Raw genomic sequence first — 21205 nt, forward strand, 5'->3', positions numbered from 1 at the left:
GCACCTGATTTCTGCAGCCCGGTCAGGAGCACGGCGCAGTACCTCAGAAACACTGCCGCATGTTCACCTGTATTAGTCGCTTTCGCCTTTCTTCTTCCTTTCTCAAATAATTTCCGCTCCCCCCTCCCCCCGTATATGATAGCAAACCGGTTGCAACCTGGTCAAGCTCTCCACCTTTCATTCGCCTTTCTCTCTCACTCTTCCTCTCTCAAAGCTTTGAAAAGGAGGTTAGTTGAAGACGGATTAATACGAATACGAGGTGATGCCTCTCGGTTAACCCAAAAAGTGCCGCGAACGAACAGGTAGCCGATCGCGCGTTGACTGCCACTCGAGTTATGAAAATATGTGTCAGGTAATTGATGTTAGAACGCTCCAGACCAGGTACTAATGAAGTCTGTCTTTCCTCAGCATTGTCTCCCCAGAGTCTTTTGAGTCTACTCGCCCTGATTGCGGGGAGGTTAGTAACTTTGAACATATGCTCTCGGAGCCCCTCGTTACGGGGCTCAAGTCGGCTCACAGAACGAAATTGGGACACTGCTTTACAAAGTAAAGTGTTACTGCCACAACTACAAGTGGTCCAGAGACCCCACGATGTGGCAGTGAGGCTGGGCCTCCCTGTTCCCACGTGGGAGCATTCCGTAGCGTTGCTGTGAAGGAGTATAGCGTTTCACAGGACCCAATAAAGTTCTGTGTCTGTCTGTCTGTGAACGCAGTATCTTTGCAGCACTTCGAATAGTGTTTCATTATAGCGAAGCTTAGTACCCTTTCTCACTTTTGCCCTTTTCTGCGCTGCTCACACAAACGCCTGGAAGCACGCTTTTGAGATTTAAGACTCGACCACGGAGGAACTCGCCCAAACCTCCAGAAGCTTCTCTGCATCAGCGCCACTTTTTCCGGGGACCTAAACATTACTTAATGACTGCATGAAATGATGAAATCTTTGCGTGGCCACGTGGCTAAAGAGCATGCTATAAGTTAGATGACGAGGCGTGCACGGCAGAAGATCGCATTCGTAAAGAGTTTGCACGCATATCTGCACGTATGCAGGCACATATGAAGTAACGTCAAGGAACTACCAGATGAATACAGGGATGGTTTATAAGTGGTCCTTGAGGCCCCGTAGTGCGTTCAGGCCCATGGAAGCGTGAGTTAATATGTTCGCTTGCATCGCAGACCAACTCTCGAAGTACAACTTGTCTACGCGAAGTTATTTGGCTTTTCCAAAACTGTAGCTATTAAAATGGAAACAAAGACGAACGTGTAATTCCTGTCGTTTTAATCGCGGGGCTTTCCAGAAGTCAAGTGATTATGCATCAATTAGCTGTATTTTTCTTATTGTTCTTGTACTTAATCATGCACTATAGCAATACGACGGACACTCTAGCGAGAGCTGCATGAATTTCTGTGAAGCCTGCCGTATTTATTCCCAGAATACGGGTTCTGTTGGATAGTATTTACTCTACGTGTTTAGCTTTGAGTTTGAAAGTAATTGACAGTAATAGACAGTAAATAAAGGCACTGCAAAAAAATTGCCCGCAGCTTCCCTCGGGGGAACACTGAGGAAGATGCGGAGCATATAATTGGTTAACGGGGTGTTAAAGTGCGACTTACTTGGGTCGATGGCTAAATTGGTTAACGTGGTTGTGAAATGGGGTGTTAAATTGCGACTTACTTGGGTCGATGGCTAAATTCGTTAACGTGGTTGTAGGAGGGGGTGTTAAATGAGTGAACACGTACACACGTATGCGAAAGGGCGGCGCTGGTCGAAGGGACGTCGATCATTGTGTTTGTGGATTTGTTGGAATTCATTTCACCGCGACCTTGGACGTCGACGCGCCGTACAAACCAACCGACGAGCGGCAACTGAGCGAGCGAGCGCCGACCTTGAGTATATATACAGCTCGACGGCGCATGCACTGTCAGCTGTTGAATGTTCTCGAAGCGCGACGCCACACGCGCGTCCACTGGAGAATCGTCGAACGCGGTGTGTAGAGGAGGAAGGGTGCACAGATGGTGGAGGAGTGAAGCGCGCGCGGTGTGTAGAGGAGGAAGGGATGCACAGATGGTGGAAGAGTGGGCGACGGCGCGACGGCGCATGCGCGCGCGTCAGCTGTCGAATGTTCGAGAAGCGGTGCGGACGGCGCACTACAAGGCGCGAGTATAAGGTGCTTCCGCATCTAAAACATTCTTTCGTCCTTAACGCTAAATCACGGCTGGTTGTTTACGAAGCCAACGCCTCTTGCCTACTCAGGGGGCGTGCGGCGGAGGCCGAAACTGTCTGCGAACCGCTTCTTTCGTCATGTTATCGGGGTTCGGTACTCAAGAGATAGACAAGCCGCGTCACCATAGAGTCCTCGTGGTGCTTCGTGCCCGGGCTTGCAGCAAGCAGACAGTCATTTCGTCATGGGTTTTGTGTGAGTGACCGATAACGCACGAGCGTCTGCACGCATTCCCAGCGGAAGTTTGCGCAGCTGGGCGTTGAGGAAAGTCTTTGGGCCCACTCAAAAACAAGTCCAGACAGAAAGAGACTTATGAAGGGAAAATTCAACTTGCCTGAAGTCCGTTATAAGCTTGGTGACTCCATGAGTGGCGCTTTGAAAAGAAAAATTACGGGACGTTTCACTAATTCGCAAGTACCGTTTAAAAGTGGCTTGTCATCTTCGCTAAAGCTTTAAGCACGTTTGAGCTTGCTCTCAAGAGTAGAACGCGACAGTGTAATCGGGCACACCGTCCATCGCCTTCAACTATGCCGGAAGGATGGAAGAAATGTTTGTGCGCCTAACATTGGCCCTTTCAAACTATACTCCAGATTGTATAATGTGGGTACAGTCACAAAGGGCCCATTACGCCATAATTCTTCCTTGTGTAAATTGTCGAAGCAGCCACTACTAAGCCTGCCACGCTCGCCTGCAAACTTTTTTTTTTTATTGATTATGCAATTGTGTGAGTTTGCCGCCCAAAACTACGTCTGTTAAGGTGACTCCTCCCTCTATATGACGTTATTTTAGAGTTTGTATTTTGTTTTCATTTTAAGAACCAGTTTCAAGTACTAATATGGCTTCGTGGTAGAACACTTACTTGCCACGCGCAGAAGGCCTAGATCCGCACCTCACTCGGACCAAACAATTTTACAATTTATCAGTTGTACTTGTCTCGAATTTTCGCTTCACGTACAACGCCGATTTTTCGCTCACAACTAGCATGTGGAGGCCGACGCCGACATCCGTATTTCTGGGAAACGAGCTCTTTAACACTCAAACGTTAATAATCTGTCCTGCACCATACGTGCATGATAGTTTGGCACCTACCTTCTTTGCAAATATTTTAGGACAAAAGCATCTGTTTGATGCGGAATCATCCTGTTTATTCTTGGATGAGGGAAAGGAGAGTAAACGTTTATTTTTCGAAACGGTGTAGCGGTTTAGGTTCCGCGTCCACCTTTAGGTGGGAGGTCCCCTCATTCCAGGAACCCTCTGGCCTTCGCTTTCCCTTGGCCCGGTCAATGAGACGTCGTTGTTGGTCCAGGTCCTCCAAAGCGAGTTTGGCCTCCCACGTCTTTATTCTTGAAAAAATTATTTAAAAAAGCGTGTTTAGTGTCGATTATATTCCTCTTCTCCTTATCTTCACAAGCAGCTTTAATTCCACCCATCAGCTCACTTTAATGACTTTTCATTTCTCTCTCAAAAACTTTCTCGTACATATATTAGTTCTTGTTGATCGTCAGAATTACGACACCATCACTAAGCACGCCTGCTCTCACATTGCGGGAATCTCCGTCGCGTTTTTTTTTTTTTTTCAGCCCGGCAATGAAGCTTGGCGATTGTCAGAAAGTAGCGAAAGCGCAGTTTTCTGCAATCCGTGTATGTGTCTGTCGTAGGTTCGTGACTTCTCACCTCCGACGCCCTGCGAGGACACTCTGGTCTTGATCTTTGTTCACGTTGTCAAGACGATGACTGTTGTCGAGCCAATTTGTACTGTTTTTCTGTTAAATCAACGCCTGCATCACACATGTGAAGTCCGCTTCGCCGAGATCACAGTACTTCAAAATCGCTCGCTGCTATGTGGCGCCTCTTTCCTGCGAAAAAATAAATAAATTGGAAGCTGGGCGTATGCCCGTACGATAGCCTCCTATTCGCGAAACTTCTGCACAGCAAGGGAGGGAGTGCCAAGATAACTCGATGTTTGCAGAATGTTCGATGTCCTGTCATACACAAGACCAATTATTATGCTTCGCTGGCACTATTTTCCCGTCACCGACCCTTCAGCCGTAAAACACGGCGTATCATCATATTACGCTTTGCATTCGCCTGTATATATAAACACTAAAAGCAGGGTCAGCGTCCGTTTTTGCGCGTGTATGCAGCGTTTCTCATTACATCATCCAATAAATAAAAAGCTAGCCAACAGGAGCCGCCACAAAGCCAACTCTCGGTGCCAGCTTGAAAGAATCCAAGCCAGTCAAGAGGAGAGGAATAGAGAGGGTGCGATGGAAGCAGGAAGAAATAATAGCACAAAGACCAATGCTGCTGGGTCTGGTATCGCTCTGGTGATGGCAGGATATATAAGCACCAATCAAAACAAGCAGTCGGGGGTGGAAGAAAAAAACCACAGAAGGAATCGGGGACAGCACCGCAGCTCCGGACTGGAAAAACACTGAGGCAAATTTACGGGCTACACTCCGGGGGCGAAGATGCCCGCTCTTTCCTTTGTCGCGAGCATCTCCTGATTCAGCGAAAACACGCGAACGAAGGAACGACTCGAAAGAGAAGATATAGGGAAGAGCGGGAACGGCCGAAGGATCGAGAACCATCGCGAAGAAGAAGAAGTAGAAGAAGAAACGTATACGGAGGAAAAGGCATGCTGCGGAAACGGGCGGCCCACCGAGGGACACAAACCAAACAGGCCGAGGCGGCCGGGCGATCACCATAGCAGCAGCAACAACCTTTGGCAAACGTCGAAAACGACAGATATCTCCCAGCTGGCACTGCGACTCGGTCGTCCAGTGCGTCATATGCTTTGCTTTTCACTTAGTTCGTCTGCTCCAGTCTTCTGCTTCAGGTCTTTTGCTTTAGTATTTTGCTTTACTTCCGCCTTGGTCGTCTGCTACGGTCGTCCATTGCGTCGTCTGCCTTTGTACGTGTGCGGCTCGTTGAGTTCGCACAATCGAGACACGTTCGCCGTTTCTTTTCGTATCTTCACCATAGAAACGTGCTTACTTGCATTTTCTCTTGTTATTTTTTTGTTCACAGTTGTTAACAGACGTGTGGCTTTCATGATCTCTGTCCCGCGCCGTTATTTGCTTCACACTCCTTACATTCAGTTCACCTCCACTGTTGTTAATTCAATTGCTTTTTACTTTTCTTTAATGCATTACAGGGCGTTATATCGTGCTTGACAGCAAATATTGTAAGAATGCAGGTCCTGTGTGGACTGCTGGGTGTTCGTCCTCCTAGAGCGGACGCTGGAAGAAAATAAGCAGAGTACAACCGAAGAGAAGGAGAAAACCGTGAGGTGTCACGTATAGGAAAGAGTCAGCAATAATGGAAACCATGTTGGACGTCCTGACACTGTTTGGACACGTGTTAAAACTGGAAAACTAGACGACATTCGCGCCGAGGAAAGTGGGACAGCAGGCTTACGAAACCCCACAGTGCAAACAACCTCTGGTTTTGAGATGTACCGTGAGCAATATCATCTGGAAGAGCGAATTTGTGTTTACTTGTAAGTAAGGAAGAGAAGGGAGACGAAAGGCGGGAGTGTTAATCAGTGTAGAAATACTGGCGTGCGGCCGTATAAACTGTGGAAAGGGATGTGGTAGTTCGAAATTTAAAGGTAGAGGAAAAGATGGAGAGGGTAAGCACGCAGTCAAACTCTTCACAATCACAATATGATTATTGGTTTCTAACCACGGTTGGCAGTTTGTTGTTTTTAAGAGCTGGAACGATGCCTTCATCGCCTTCATCCGCAATGACTTCTTATAATTACTTGTTATGCACTGTTATTACTTGGATGTCTTGAATTGCAAGGGCTGCCTTTCCGCTTGAGCATTTGTTGTCATGAACTTTTGCGCTTTTCTATAGCATTTGTCCACTATGACCTTTAAATGGTAGGGTAGGTGGTGTAAAATGCGACTAAAATTAGGAAATAGTGAATAGAATTTCTTTCATTTCATTCTTTAGTCTTTACCATTAAATATTAAAGCACGAACTTTTCTTTTGGTACAAGGTATGCGCTGAATAAATATGACCATGTTACCACAGTTCAAAGGGGTGTTTAAAAAATAAATAATAAATGCACCAAATGGCTCATTTTGCCCCAATATGAGGGGCAAAAAGGGACACAGCGTGCGGCAAAACAAGACAGCGTGAAGAAATTTTATCCCCCAGGATTTTGCAGTAGAAGCACCTGAAATTCACGCCGTCGGCCCCCACGCAGTCTTCTTGAGCCCCCTCCTTGTACTCCACGCAATGAATCCAGACAGAACCTGGCGCTGTGTTGCACTAGCAGTTCAAGCGCACCAGTCTTTTTTTGTGCTAATGGTGTTTTTAGTTGAACGCTTGCACTTCATTAGATTATTCAATGATTGGACACTAGGTATCTTCTGACGCACCTTATTCACCTCTTTTTGCCATCTGTAGGGGCATTTCGTGGCACGAGCGTTTCGTAGCTTTCGACTTTGTCAGCCGCGCTTTGTGAGAGGCGATGAATTTTGAATTTTCTACCGCTTGTAATTTTTAAAATTTTCATATGAAAAAATATTAAAGGTCGATTCTAAGACGTGTTTCTGGTTGACGTCAATTATAGATTATTTCAATTTTTTTTCATGCGCCTCAAGAAAGCATCCTTGGGAATGCGGAGCAGCCTTGATTATAGCACGAATAAAGTGGTTCCTGTCCTTAAAAACAACCAGTGTTTTTTGATGTCGTTGTCGACCCTTGAAGCTCTATATAACATTTTTGTACACCTGAACCCTCCCAAACAAAAAATATAATACATAGTTACTAGAAGTAAATTGCTTCCTTAATAAGACATTCTCTGGAGCATTTCGATGCCTTTTTGTCGCTTTTTGCCCCTCCCATATGCCCGAATAAAAAAAAAAAAAGATCCACCTTGGCACCATGCACCAAATGAACCAGACTTTTGGTGGTGTGTAGCTAGTAGTATAAGATAAGAAAATAAATAGTTGTACGGACGTCCGAGTAGTTTCGTGCATGGATCCAAAAGTTTGGCCGAACAGAATTTTGCCCCATTTTGATGGGTCTTGAACACACTGACACAAGCCGCGCAATTTTTCCTATGTGAACACCGTGAGCAACGACAAACATTTACATATAAAAAGTTAGACAACTACCAGAACTTATCGCTGAAATAGAGAAACAAAGAAAAATATTTTGCTATTACCTACAGAAGTTGGCAAAGTCAAACTGTCGCGGATTTCCCTGTGTCTCAGTTTACCTCACCCTATGTAATTTCAGTGGTGTTCCAGCTCTTATTGTTCACTTCTAAACACGAGAGCTGGCCTTGCATTGCTAATGTTTATACGGCGAGCCCGCATCCAAAGGCTTTCACTCCATGGTGACTGATCGAATAAGCAGCCTCATTCCGGTCTTATGAGAGAGTTTTAGAATAGCGTCGATGCCACCGAGCATGCGCAAGGCCCAAGCAGCGTTCGGGTTTTACGTTGGGGACGCTATTTCTCGAATTTAGTGGGAGCCCCGAAGCCGGCCCCAAAAGCTTTGCGTCAGATAAACATGACTGCACCCACTGAAGCTACGTATTTCGGCCAAGACTAAAGTAATAGGAGGAGTGTCCAAAGCACCTCAGATACTATTCGAAAGCCCGTTGGTCCGGCTTGCGCCAAAGTGAGCGCGCACAATGGGCTTTGAGGCCCCAAAGTTTTGGTGTCCCCATTCGAAAACTCCTTATTATATAGTATACATATATGCTTGAAGTACATATAGTGCGTGATTACATATGCATACATTAACGCTTACCACCAGGTGGCCAGTATTATTGTGCAGTTTGCAACAAATGCTTTTCTTGTATATGACAGGTCGTTCATCGCGTTGGTACAGTGGTTACAGTTTTCAGCCGCTCAGCCGCTGGAGGTCGCGGGTTCGTTCCCGGTGGTCGAATTTATGTGGAGGTTCAAATGTTAGAGGCCTTTCCACTGTGTGATGTCAGTGTGCATTAAAAAAAAAAACATCAGATGGTTGAAATTTCCTAAGCCCTTCACTGCGATGTAGCTTGTAATGATATTGTGATTTCGCCACGTAAAACCCCACATACTAAAAATTAGAAATCACATGCTTTTTCTTCTTTGAGTTTGTTAAGGGGCAGAATAAAAAAGAAAAAGAAACTTCACAAGGTCTCTATGCATTAACTTAGGAAGAGGGAAAAGGAAAAAAAAAACATCTTCTTGCTCTCAGTCAATGTGCTAACTCTCTCTCTCTCTCTCTCTCTCTCTCTCTCTCTCTCTCTCTATATATATATATATATATATATATATATATATATATATATATATATATATATATATATATATATATATATATATATATATATATATTTATATATATATGGTATGAAGAAAGGCAAGGAGGTTAACCAGAAAGCGAGTGTCTGGTATGCTCCCTAACAGAAACTGAAGAGCAAGCATATGTGAACACCGACGAGAGCAGCAGAAACTGTAGCAAGCGTATTTAACCGTAGTTACAAAATACCCACCATGAGACGAAGACTTTAGCGAGCCCTATCATCGCGTCGCTACGTTTGCACAGAGGGTCGCGCGCGTTCACATTCCGCCGTGGCTTCCCCGAGTTGAGCAACGGAAGTTCGCCGCCCGCAGGGCAAATATTGATGCTCCTGCGGCTCTGCTGGGACAACGCGGCCCGCATGTCACTAGCGAGCCGTGGCGACATCCTTTTGCCCAGACGCCGCCTTCTTTGCCTTAGCAACAGGTTTCGCTTTTCTTCTCGTAGAGTCGAACGCGGGCGTCAACTAGTGCCGTGGTGAGTCGTAGTATACTGAGACCTTGGCGATTTGAGGGCCTAAAGTGTATTTGGTGTCCAAATAAATCAATGCTTTATCTCATGTGAAGACGCTGCTGTTACAACTACGGATAACTCCGGTATAACTACAGAAGTGATTTGGGCAACAATTTCTATCACTCAAACAAATTATGGCAGCTCGACGCGTTGTCGTTCCCTAAATGTTGTACAATGGGGCCCTTTATTGAAGGGTGTTTGATTCATCACAAACATCTGTAGTACTGTCGTGCTCTCAGCTAGAGCAAAAAAAAAAACAAGAAAGAACGTAGATCTTTTTTGTTTGGTCGTAATAGATTCCTTCCAGATTTCCTTCCGTATTCCTCGAGATATCTTTATTCATTTGTTTTCGCGCTCTAGCTACTTCCCGAGTAGACGGAATGCAAATTAGATTACCTCTATCTCGGCACCTCGATCGAAACCCATCAGAGTCCGCCAAGTGCGCTGCGGCGCGCTTATATAGGGCTAAAACGACTCGAGTACCGTATTACTCCTCATTCTCAGCACCCATTCAGAAACGCGTCGCCGGAAAGCATTACACGCTCAAACGATGATGAGGAGGAGGCCGTGACGTGACGACAAGCCTATAGAGTGAAGGTTCCTGTATACGAGCGAAGGAGCGAATTTTTCAACCGCACGCTCGGGGGCGTTTTTAGCGGAGCTCCGCGCTATTGAATGTATACGCACTGACACCCGCGCCTCCTCGTTTGGCGTTCGTCTCGGCGATTTGCTTAACGCGACGCAGCGCTATAATATACAGCGTCGCGTCATTCGAGTCGTCGACACTGTTATACGACCCCCCCCCACCCCCCCTGCCACCCGCCATTTGCACCTCGGTGATGCGCGTTTCCTCGCGTCTCTCAGCTGCTGCTCACCGCAAACGAGCCCATTGCGTTACCTATGTGTATGTACGTACATATACACCGCTCCGCACGGTGATATGCGAGGGGTCGTCTTCACATCGACGTCATTAATATCCATAACAATAAGAAAGGCCCGGGGGCCACCGCGCGGCGGCCTGCGTCGTCTTTTGGAGCCCCTCGCCTTCTATACGAGCGCAATATGACGACTTTGCAACGCGTTGTCGCCGCGACGGCAAAAGAACGCTAACGCGCAGCGCGCGCTGCTTGTATGGAGATTAATGAGGAGCCCGGGAAGATCCGTTTATATGGACCGATGCGGGTGGGCATCGCCCCCCTTCTTCGCCGTACTCCGGGCTCTTCGGCGATACGCCGAGTCTGACGCTTATGAGAACGACGCTCGGCTTCGGGCAGGGCAGGCCTCTCTCGTGGCCCATAAATCTCGCCACTCGCGTGGCGCGGGCTCTTATAAGAACGAGGTGGTGCGAGGATGTGAAGAGGCACCAACGCACAAGACGTGGCTTTGATTATCGGCTCTTTTCGCCCGCAACGCTTCGCTTCGCTTGTGTAAACTCGCGCCCGGCGCGAAGACGCACTTAACTCGCGGTTTGCCGCGCGATCAGTGTGAATAAGATGGGTCGAGGCTGAGTGCTTCGCTAGAGAGAGAGAGAGAGAAGGGATGGATCGTTCACTCGATCCTCGGTCAAACGACTCGCTGTTTTTTGTTTTCGATGACGGAATGGACGGGTCGTCGGCGCGGACCGTCGCGATCCTTGCCAGAACACCAGACTCACGTCTCGCACGGCTTTCGCTGATCCGACGAGACGGCCACGGCTTTCCCTTTCTGCAAGTTCGTTTTTTTTTCGTTTTTTGTGTGCGTGTGCAACGCCTCTTTTGGAGTATCGGTTCACCGCAGACTGCCAAATGCCTAACCGTGAGCGCCCGCGATAGCGCTGAGTTAAGTGCTGTCGTTGAGGAGGCTTTCGTGTGCGCATTGAAGGCATATACATGAAACCCGGAAAGGCACACGCTCATACAATAGGTGATCGAACATACAACGCACGAATTTATCACATTAACACGAGGAGCAACATAAAACGGGGATTAACAACGTCGAACGACGTAGTGACAGCGAAAAATCAATGATGCATATTAGAGACAGTTGATAACGTAAAACAAGATGTCAGGAATGCTAGTTGTAATATGCTCGCTAATGTGCTTACACACCATAGAGATCAATCATTATATCCAGGTGATATAATAGACAGTACACTACATCGCAATTACTGGAACATACATGCAACAGGAAACAAGTGCCTTGATAATTGTCAAGTATGTTGCTATCTTTAGGAAAAATATTTATATTGAAAAAAAAAAAAACGCCAGGCCTGCGGGGAAGGCTCAGCACAGTCACAGCGAAAACTAGAAGAGCGGCCTTTCAGATCCTTTTCAAAAGATGCATTGGGTACCTACTGCAAGCGCACTTGCTTGATGCGCACTAGGGCATTAATAGACTTTTAGGCAGTAGGCCGACATTTGCTATGCTATTTTTCGTCAGTCTGCTGAGAAGCCTGGTGTCCGCTAAACACTTGCAAGGAATTTTGTGCCAATTGTTCACGAAGTGGCTCACGACGATGAAGAATCATGGCTGAAGTTGTATATGCGCCGCAGTTAATAGGGGAACACGAATAAGCTTTTGTAATGGTTTGGAGCATTGGACGGCCCACTCTTTACGCTATTCGTATTGTGCGACGACTGGTTGTTCTTTCGCTGTTTTAAAGCGCTTTATAGGTCGTATTACCACTATTGTTTTCCCGACATCAAGCCTGCCTAAAGAAAGTTTGCCAACAAGTCACGAGCACTGGCGTAGCTCAGTGGTAGAATACTAGGCTAATACCCAGCAGACCCGTGTTTCGGGCCCAAATGTGTCTTTGGTGCTAGTTTTTTTTTCTTCTGATTTCACGCGATGTGGTTACGGACACCGACGGCGGCTGCGGCGGACAACTGCACGTGATCAGAGTTGTGATCTCATAACAGGTCTTGCTGTAAAAAAAAAAAAAAGAGGCTAACGTTCGAATCGTGTTACCTTTATGTGCATTTACTGGTGCACCGTGGAGTGTACAATGGGAAACCTTCGAGTTAACGAAGTAATGTCGTCTCATAACATTCACAGGCGTGTTCTTCTACCAAAATGTATGCAAATTTTCAAAGTGTGACCAATAAAATTCAATTCAAATTCAATTACCCTGCATGCTTTCGATGGACCGTGCCGCAAGCTGTTTGCACATCCCACGACGATTACGCATGTTCGATGTGTTGTATGAAATCCAATTATTTTATTTACTGAATGTATTTCTTTAATTTAAGTGATTGTGAAGCTGCAGTATTAACGGATTTCCTTCTTTCTGTTCTTCGAACAATAAAAACTAGAACTTAGTTTTCATACAGCAGAGCTACATATGTGGTAAATGCAATAAAGCGAACGTTTAATTAGATGGCTGCGTCATTTGGCATGAAAAAAGTTTGAGCATTAGGACAGTGTCGCATATTTCGGAATCACGAACAACTGATCCTCATTGACTAGGCTCGGAACGACGGGTGGCGGAGCCACACCATTGCCTTGTCTTAATCGGCCCCGATCTTCCCTAGGAGATGCGGCCCTGCTTGGTTGCCAGGACCTTGCGGCCCAACGAGCCATGGTCCAGCATGCCAGGACAGCGGCCACAACCAATGGGGTCCCTGACTAGGAACTCCACCTAGTACTGCAGGGAGGCTGACCCACTAGAAGCTGGTATTCCTGGCAACCTCTGTTTTTTTTTATATAAATGATCGCTACTCCTACTCCCTAGGGGATATACCATAACCATATCGTGGCGTCGCATTTTAACTTTTTGAGTTTGCACTATTCCTTACAAAGTTGGTCTTGTAACGCATAAAAAACGTGTTTTTTTTGCCAGGTTGCTATTATAAGTAGAAAGAAAAACAATGTATACTCAGCCTTCATAGCAAGATACATTCTATTCGCAGGTCCATCAGCATGATTTCGAGCGACTTAAAGACGTGCGAGTTAGACAAGCACCATACTTCATAAAAGGTAACACATTCTTGCAGTATACTTAATAAAAGTAGACTCTATCAATTACTGCAGAAGAGTGGCCTGCTGGGTGACTTAGTATTGCGTCACGGTAGTATTGCGTCACTGTAATAAGCCACACAAAAACGCTGACAAGGAAAAGGCTACACTTACCATGTTCTACGTGCGGGGGTTTCCTTGTCTCCATTTTTTTTTTGCGCTGCTTTCTGAAATAGAGATTGTAGGCAAAGAGGACCATCACGTCTGCGTGCTCTATATATTAGCATTTATATTTATTAAGTTTATTTGGGAAATTGTGGTAAGCGAATCCGAACACCGAGGATGACGACCACATAACAAAGCCCGTGAGAGCAATGTCTAGACGATAGGAACATAACTCATTTATAAGAACAAGGTATGTGGCGACGTTGGTGGCACTCTCACTCTTTCCGAGTCAACCAGCATACGTTGTTCGTGCAACCGGAACTTCGTGCGACGAAGGCATACGTACATCTGGGCACTATTGGAAAGCGCCCTGCGATGGCAATCAACTCGAACCCTCCCCCCCCCCCCCACTTACCCGCTGTTCTATGTAGTATATATACGCGCACGAGATTATGCACGGCGCGGAGGACATCGTCATATTCCGCCGCCGTTCGCATCATGCTTGCCTGCCAAAGTTTCCCCGCCCCCGAACGATGTAGCTCGTATATATACGTTGTATCCCCGCTCTCGCATAAAAGCTGCCCCCCCCCCCTCGAGAATGCGCCATAACGCTGCATGGCAGGCGCGTTTCGATAACTTTGGGATACAGCTAATGACATCTGGTCGTCCACAGCAGGCCATTGGTTCGGTCGTTTCCCAAGGAATGGTAGAGAAGAGGGAGAGGGTGGAGGTCTCTATCGATGGTGCTATAGGCCTGAGAGAAGTCTCGGACAGTCCCCCCGGGGAGCCTTCTCTACTGGTACAGCCAGCGCCATCATCTACTATGCCATGTGATTCTTTCAAGACCCCCTGTTTGATCCCCCTTTCGGTCGCACCCCCCCCCCCCCCCCACTTACCCCTCTGTGCTCCTTGCCTCGAAACTTTCAGACACTTAAGCTTGCAGCGATGTAATTGTGCTACCCATTCCTTCGTGCCCTTTGCTTCCAAGCTGAAACCCTCCAACCTTTCAGGCACTCGAGCATGCGACAAAGGGATTGCGCTCAACACGCTGTTCTACGATGCCTTGGACAGATCGCCAGGACTGCGGTGGTGTGCACTTCTCTGCTGGGTCCGCTGCAAATTATCATTGAGTCTGTCACTGAAGCGCGCCGACGAGGCATGACCGAACGTTGTCGAAGCGGTGAGTGAGTTCATGGTTCGGAGACTCGCGAACGTGTTGTTCCCGTGGTAAGTTCCCTCGTACAAGAAGGTGGTGCATGCATCGGGGTCTTAGCCGTTACACAGAGCGTCCCCGCCATCATCACGCCCCCACTTTTTCGTCCCCGTATACACCACCCCCTCGATGGTGGTTTCCGCACGACTCGCTCATCGCGAGGAAGGGTTTCGGTTTCGTGGGAAAAGGAACAAATGATGCTGTTCTGGTTCGCGTTGCGGGGATACAGCGTCGATGTGGCGCGGACCAAGTGTATGTGCTATGTAGCGTACGGGGTATACGATACGTACGATGCTCCCTCTTTCTCTCGATAAGCGAGATTTCAGCGGGCGTTGGTTCAAGCCTCGATTATTTTGCTCTAATAAGGGGCACTGCGCCAGAAGGTTTTGTTAAGGGATAACCAAACTATCTGGGCACTGTCTAGAGTCACGTCATTCTAACTGGAAGTAACTGTGTTCGTAAGATAGCGCATCACTGTATACTATAATGTGACACCATGATTATTCAGTACGTTGTCATCAAAAAGTGAATAAAAATGCCTATTTGCCACCGAAATAAGACAGATTCTCAGAGCAAGATGGAACCTTCATGAAATGACATATTGTTCCTTGACAAAGAGAAGTATCCGTGTTGAAACATTCACCCCAGCTAGAGGAGTAGCTAAAAATGTTCTTCAGGGAGCACGGGTTTGACCACACCTTATGTATGCACATGCACACGTTTGCATGCCTGCGAGTGTACATCATATACACATGCAAAACTGAAAAAAGTTCGGGGCCAAGGGTTCAACCCCTCCCCCCCCCCACACACACACACCTTCCCCACCAGTGGCTATGGCCCTGGTTCCAGCCATACCCTTGCTCAAGAATATTTCTCTCGTGACCTCGTGCTAATGACTTGAAATCTAAGGCATTCGCGCGAGGGACGGCCCAATACGTTGCGTGTCCACAATTGCTGGTGCGTGGATTAGCCTATACAGCATGGCACGCTTTCATTGGTTTTCGCCCCATACGATCCATGCTCGTGAACAGCGTCGGCCACGGTTATACGCTTTTTTATGCGCCACGTCGATTCGTTTGCTGTTCCAAAGAGTACGTGCGAGAAGGTGGGCTGGCATGCCGTTACTCCTTTTTGTTTCATGAGTATTTGAGGATGGAGTGTAAGCTCTCCTTAGAAGACAAACATTCGGCTGGAGCATCAGACGCCGCCGCCTAGCCCTTCATTCTTGCAGTGGTGATCGGTTGCCCAGGAGCACCACCTGCCAACGGAAGTGAGCCCAACAAACTTCCTGCGTGGGAATCACCTCGCAGGAAATCCCCTCGGAGGTCTCTCCTTTTACACTCCTCCCGGAGTGTCGCCGAGGAAGACGCTGCGAGGAGCGTAGCGAAGCATGGAGGACCAGAAGGGCGTAGATGGGGCTAAACACGATCAATGAAGTACGCCTTCTTCACTGAAACAGACAAGTAGAATAAAAAAGACACGCGCATACTCGTACCAACAACACAAGCGACGACTCTTATAACTGTGATGCTATTTTCATTTTAATGGTGCAATGGTATATATTGGAGACGCTAGACTAAGAATCACTTTTAAGCAGCAATAATAGAATGTACATTAACACGAAAGTGTTGTACGCCGGGGTCCTACGGCTCCGCTGATGCATTTCTGTCACGAATATGGCATCGTAAAATTTACATTAGTAGATTGCAAGAAAAACAAACAAACAAAGAAAGGTTTTGTCGCTTGGAGTCAGTCCAGTGACCTCATAATCCGCATACTGCTTACTCCGTGGCTACTGGTTAGCGCACGGCGCTAACCAGTAGGCCACGGAGCATGCGATATGAATACTGCTAACGGCGAGCAATTTGTATACACCACAGATCGTTTGGTGGTCCTCAGAGCTCCACAACTTAGCGCGTTTTGTCATCAGGAGCAAGATGGCGCAATGGGCTCGTGTTGGGAAGTTTAGGGGGCTTTAGCGTTGGGTGCGCTCTAAAGGTCGTCGCACATCGCGTTTTCGATGAGCGCCGCCTCCACGGAGCGTGGTCTGTCCTGTGCGTGCGCTTGTCAGACTCGTGATTCGGTAGAGCACGATAGCCACTTAGCTTGCTTTCGTGGTCATGTTAACTAAAGGGTCACGCTGCTTGCGCAGGAAGAAGTAAGAACTGTGACATGTGTTCGCGCTTGTCCTGTGTATGCTTGAGCGTTCGTTTCTGGCGTCTTTCTTTCTGTTGAAACAGCGCGATTTAAGTGTCCAGCTGTGACAGTTGTTAGTCCGCGCTCGTCCTGCGTGGGCACATTTCGTGCGTGCTTTCTGCTTGAGGTGCGCGCTGCAAGTTTCGAGCTGCTCAACGGTCTTCGCGTGACTTCGCAATTAGTTGCTGCAGCGTTCATTCTTTCGCCACTGTGGAGAAATAATGCACAATAAATGTTCAACTAACTCTGTGAAGGCGAATTTCTCTTTCGTGTTATACCTATTCCTAGAAAGAGGGCTAAACCACGTCTTTAACAATGTACAACTCGATCATTGTGCCACAGGGCAGGTGAGTGTATTGAGTCTCACAGACGCTCGCGTTGTTCCTTCGAATTAGTCTCGGTTTCGCGCTGTTCCCTCACAGTGTTACATACAAATTAGGAAAACAATTTAGGGCTTAAGTTCGTAAGAAATTTTCCTTTCGAAATGTCTACGCTCGCTGTAAATAGTATCACCTCGTTGAGGCCATTTTTTTTATCCCGCTGATATATCTTGCTTTGCACGCTGCTGCAGATAAGTTAATCGAGTAAAGGAGCTTTCGTTCACCGCACTGGCTTTCGCGACTTGACCCGACACTCTCTATGTGAGCGTGTTGGCGGGTTCGATTCCCATCTTCACTTCTCATTGTTCACCTCAGCCCTGCCTCTTGGGAAGGCACGTCACGTCTTTGAGGATAACATTGGCCGCTAGACACTCTTTTAGAATGCATGCTATACTACAAGGGCAGTTACAAAGTGCCCATTGCGGCATAATTCACCGTATAGGCAATAAGTAAATTAATATGAGCCCCTATAAGGCATCAGCTGCACACTTTGTTGGTGCTGTTGCTGCTGATGATGATGTAAACCACTTATCAACAATTTTTAATGGAATGACCTTTTAAAAGAACCACGCATTGCGCAAATTTCATTGTGTAACGCCTGGTGCAATTCTGCCCTCATAATACCAGCGAACATTTCGTTCTATGAAATTTCTATGCCTTCGTCCTTGCTTTGAGTGAACCGTGATGCCTTCTTGTTTATTTTACATCAGCAACTACTATGAGCGTCGGCAACAGGGCGCAAAGAGACACTTAACTCGCTCCTCAACCAACACCAGCGCTTCCCCCTTACCCCTTGCTGTGATACAACACCGTGGTTCGCACTCCCAAGACAAAATCCTTCCGGCCCCCATGGCAGCTACCGTATTAGTTGCACTGCCGTCCGTGCTCGCGGCAAGAAACTAAGCTCGCGACTGCTTTTAAGAGGGCCGTCTTCGGAACCATGGAAGGGTGCGGAACAAGGGAGGCGGCGGCGGCAGGCCGCACTTCACGGGTCAGCTGAGATTGGAATTCGATTTCCTTCACACTGTTACGGCCTCGCCTTTGTTTCCCGCGGCGCTGCGCGTTGGCCTGGTGGGACGCATCTTCGCCGATGGGCGCCGAGCCAGGCGGAAGCCGAAAACTCGAGAAGGCAAAGCTTCCAAGAAAAAGAAAAAAAAAAAGGAGCGGAGGAAGAAGACGGAGACCGCAGGCTCGCGAGCCTGAAGGCACACGTGGTTTGTTTCGGTGCCCGCTGCTTCTTGCTTTTCTTCCCGAAGCAAGGCAGCCTCGGCAAAGAGCCCGCGGGAAGAAACAATAAACTTCTCAGCCTGGCATCCTCTTCCGGTCCGATGCCGCGGCCGGCGTCCCTCGGGCCATACTACGCGCTGCTTGGCCGCCTGTGTTTCGAATCATGCTTAGGGAGAGAGACGCCCGCTACGTGGCGCATCTTTCTTAACCCCTTTTTTCCCCTTGGTACTGCCTTCTCTACGTTGTGCTTTCGTTCTTTTTTCTTTTTTCTTGCACGGCATCTTTTATGTCCTCTTTTCTTCCTTTTGTTTTGTAACGGTTTTGTTCGGTTCGAGTTGAAAGCCGCAAATCAGCGGCGTAGCTTTTTCATTACCCGCCACGGTGGTATAGTGGTTTCGGCGCTGAATTCCAGACCCAAAGGTTGTGCATTGAATCCCGACTGCTGCGGCCGCATTTAGGCGTAGGAAACACTAGAAGCCCATGCACTTTGATTTAGGTGCACGTTTAAGAAGACAAGACGGCCAAAATTTTCAGTGCTTTCAAGTCAGTGTTGCTCGTAATCATATCGTGACTTTTGAATGTTAAATCTCAACAGCGGTATAATAGCCGTTCCCGCTGTTCCACTCAGCGGGATATGAAGGGAATGGCCATGGGCTGAAAGGGGGGCAGATACATGGCAGCCAGGCTGTGCACTGAGGGATGCACACAAGATAGGTTTTCGGTATAAAGCTAATCAAGTGTAAACAAGCCATGTTCGGGCCGATGCACGCGTACAGGCAGCCAAAACACGTGCACCTGTGGTGTGCGCGTGGTTGTTTGTGGGTTACTGCCGTACGATGAATTTCACACCGAAAATCAACCACAAACTAGTCCAACAGACAATTCCCTTATTTAGAAGATCCACCCCTCTTCAGTGTTATCAAAACGGGGAAGTGCGTGAACAAAGGAAAATACCGTGGCATATATGTTGACGTAGAACGAAGCGCACCAGATAGTTAGGGCCGTTATGTTTGGGAGAGGGGAGGGTTGGGCGCACCGCTCCTTTCTCCGGCCTCGTTGCTTACGAATTGGAGTCATATATACGAAAGAAAAAAAAAAGCGGGAGGTTACAGAATAAGTGCACGGCTTGCAACCCTTTTGTGTGCAAAAGATACTAGGACCTGGGGCATCTGCCTCAGTTGCGCAGAAAGCAACTAAAGCACTGCTACTTTACCTAATGTCAACAAACCTGAGCGACCGCCTGTAGACTGTGTGTGCTCCCCGAGTGTGCTCGTGATTGTGTGTACCTTCTCATCTTTCTGCAACCTCTTTTCTCCCCTTTATTCCTTCCCCAGTGCAGGGTAGCAAACCGGATGTGCGTCTGGTTAACCTCCCTGCCTTTCCTTGCATCTTTATCTCTCTCTCTCTCTCTTGCTACCGTGCACTGATAAGAACGAATGTATAGCTAGAAAGATAAAAAAATATGTAGAGAGAAATAGAGCTCCTTGACGCAATTAGTGCTGTTTACAGCACGCTTTAGAAGCATGCATTTAGTATATGCAAGTGGATTCGCTGTGTTTGGAGATCGCATAGAGAAATTAGTATCTCCGTGAAAATCCTTCTTGAAGCTTATGTGATGCAACGATAGGGGATGTTACCTGCCGAAACTAAATAGAACTTGTACGGGCGCCTGTTGATATCAAATAGCGAGCATGGTTACCAAGTAATGTCGGTGGTTCCTCATGTGCTACTTGTGTATTGCTGTGCAGCGTTGCTGTGTTTAAGAAAACGCCGGCTAACTTGGCAAGCATCAGGATTCAGCCAAGTTGGCGCGACAAGTTTCCCAGAGTGTTCGGTGCTTGTGTATTATCTGCTTCTGTTTTCGACTCCACATTCTGCGCACTACACTTCGGCTCATACGTAAGATAACTTAAATTGCTTACTTACTTAAGAAATGTACGCACTTCTCCCGAAAGTTGGCCCTTTCAGGATACTTGCGACATTACTTACGACAAAATAAGTGTGGATTACCTCTTGCTTTATTCTCCCTCCGCCCCGCTCTATCACTATGTGCCGGCTTCTTTACAAAGAATAATGAATGTATTGTAGGCATTTTCATCCAGGCAGCAGTGTAAGGCGTTGACTCCTGCATTTTCGAACTCTGCGTGTTCCTTCAAGCTTCCATTGACACCGGCCGAATGACATGGCCCGCGCCAGAAACGTGTCAGCGCCGTTCTGTCTGCACTTCTCAAAGTGAACGCCGCAACATCAACACCCCTCAGATGTGATGAAAAAAAGAAGAGTGGGAACCATTTTCGTGGAAAAGAAACAGCACAGCCCTAACTTTGTTACTTTGTATTTCTTCCACTCGGCACTCGCCGCTATGGACGAACACGCACGGAAGCGGAAGCCTCTTGGAAGTAGCCGCACAAACGACCCGGATCGACGAAAAACAAGTGAATAAAGGCAAAAAGAAAAAAAGAACGGAAAACGGGGTCTAAGAAAAACCACGAACTCATGATGGCAGTCTACAGCGCGATGGAGACGCTTTTCTCGGATGGGTAAACCAGTGGTGACCAGCTGTCACTCCGACGAAGCGGGAGGAAAGGCATGGCACACCGCCTAGACCGTGGTGGCGGGGCGGAGAAAGAACACTGGCTACTGTCGGCGTGCGCGTCAAAGTGAAAGGCACGCACGTCGGCCATTCTTTTTTTTTCTTTGGAGGCCCTAGTGACCCCCCAGGACGCGGAGCGAGAGACAACAACGAAGACGACTGGAAGAGAGCCGCAGATACGGGCTCGAACCACGCCTCGTCTTCCCCTAGCTGCTGCCAAGACAGCCCGCGGCATCCGCTGTCCTAAAGCATGCCAGGCACGGAAGAAGAGCAGGCGACGCCACCTAGACGCGTGCGCGCGCGTGCGCAATCCAAGCCCGCACACAGCCATCGTCGCGTAGCCCCTCCTGGTACGCCCATGCCGTTGTCTTCAATGCCTTGGCCATCCCCTCAACTTCCCACAGCAGTGGAGAGCCTGAACAGTCAGTCAGTCAGGAAGGAGGGGGGCTTA

This window comes from Rhipicephalus microplus, chromosome 5 (assembly GCF_043290135.1).
Source record: "Rhipicephalus microplus isolate Deutch F79 chromosome 5, USDA_Rmic, whole genome shotgun sequence".
NCBI classification, from domain to species: domain Eukaryota; kingdom Metazoa; phylum Arthropoda; class Arachnida; order Ixodida; family Ixodidae; genus Rhipicephalus; species Rhipicephalus microplus.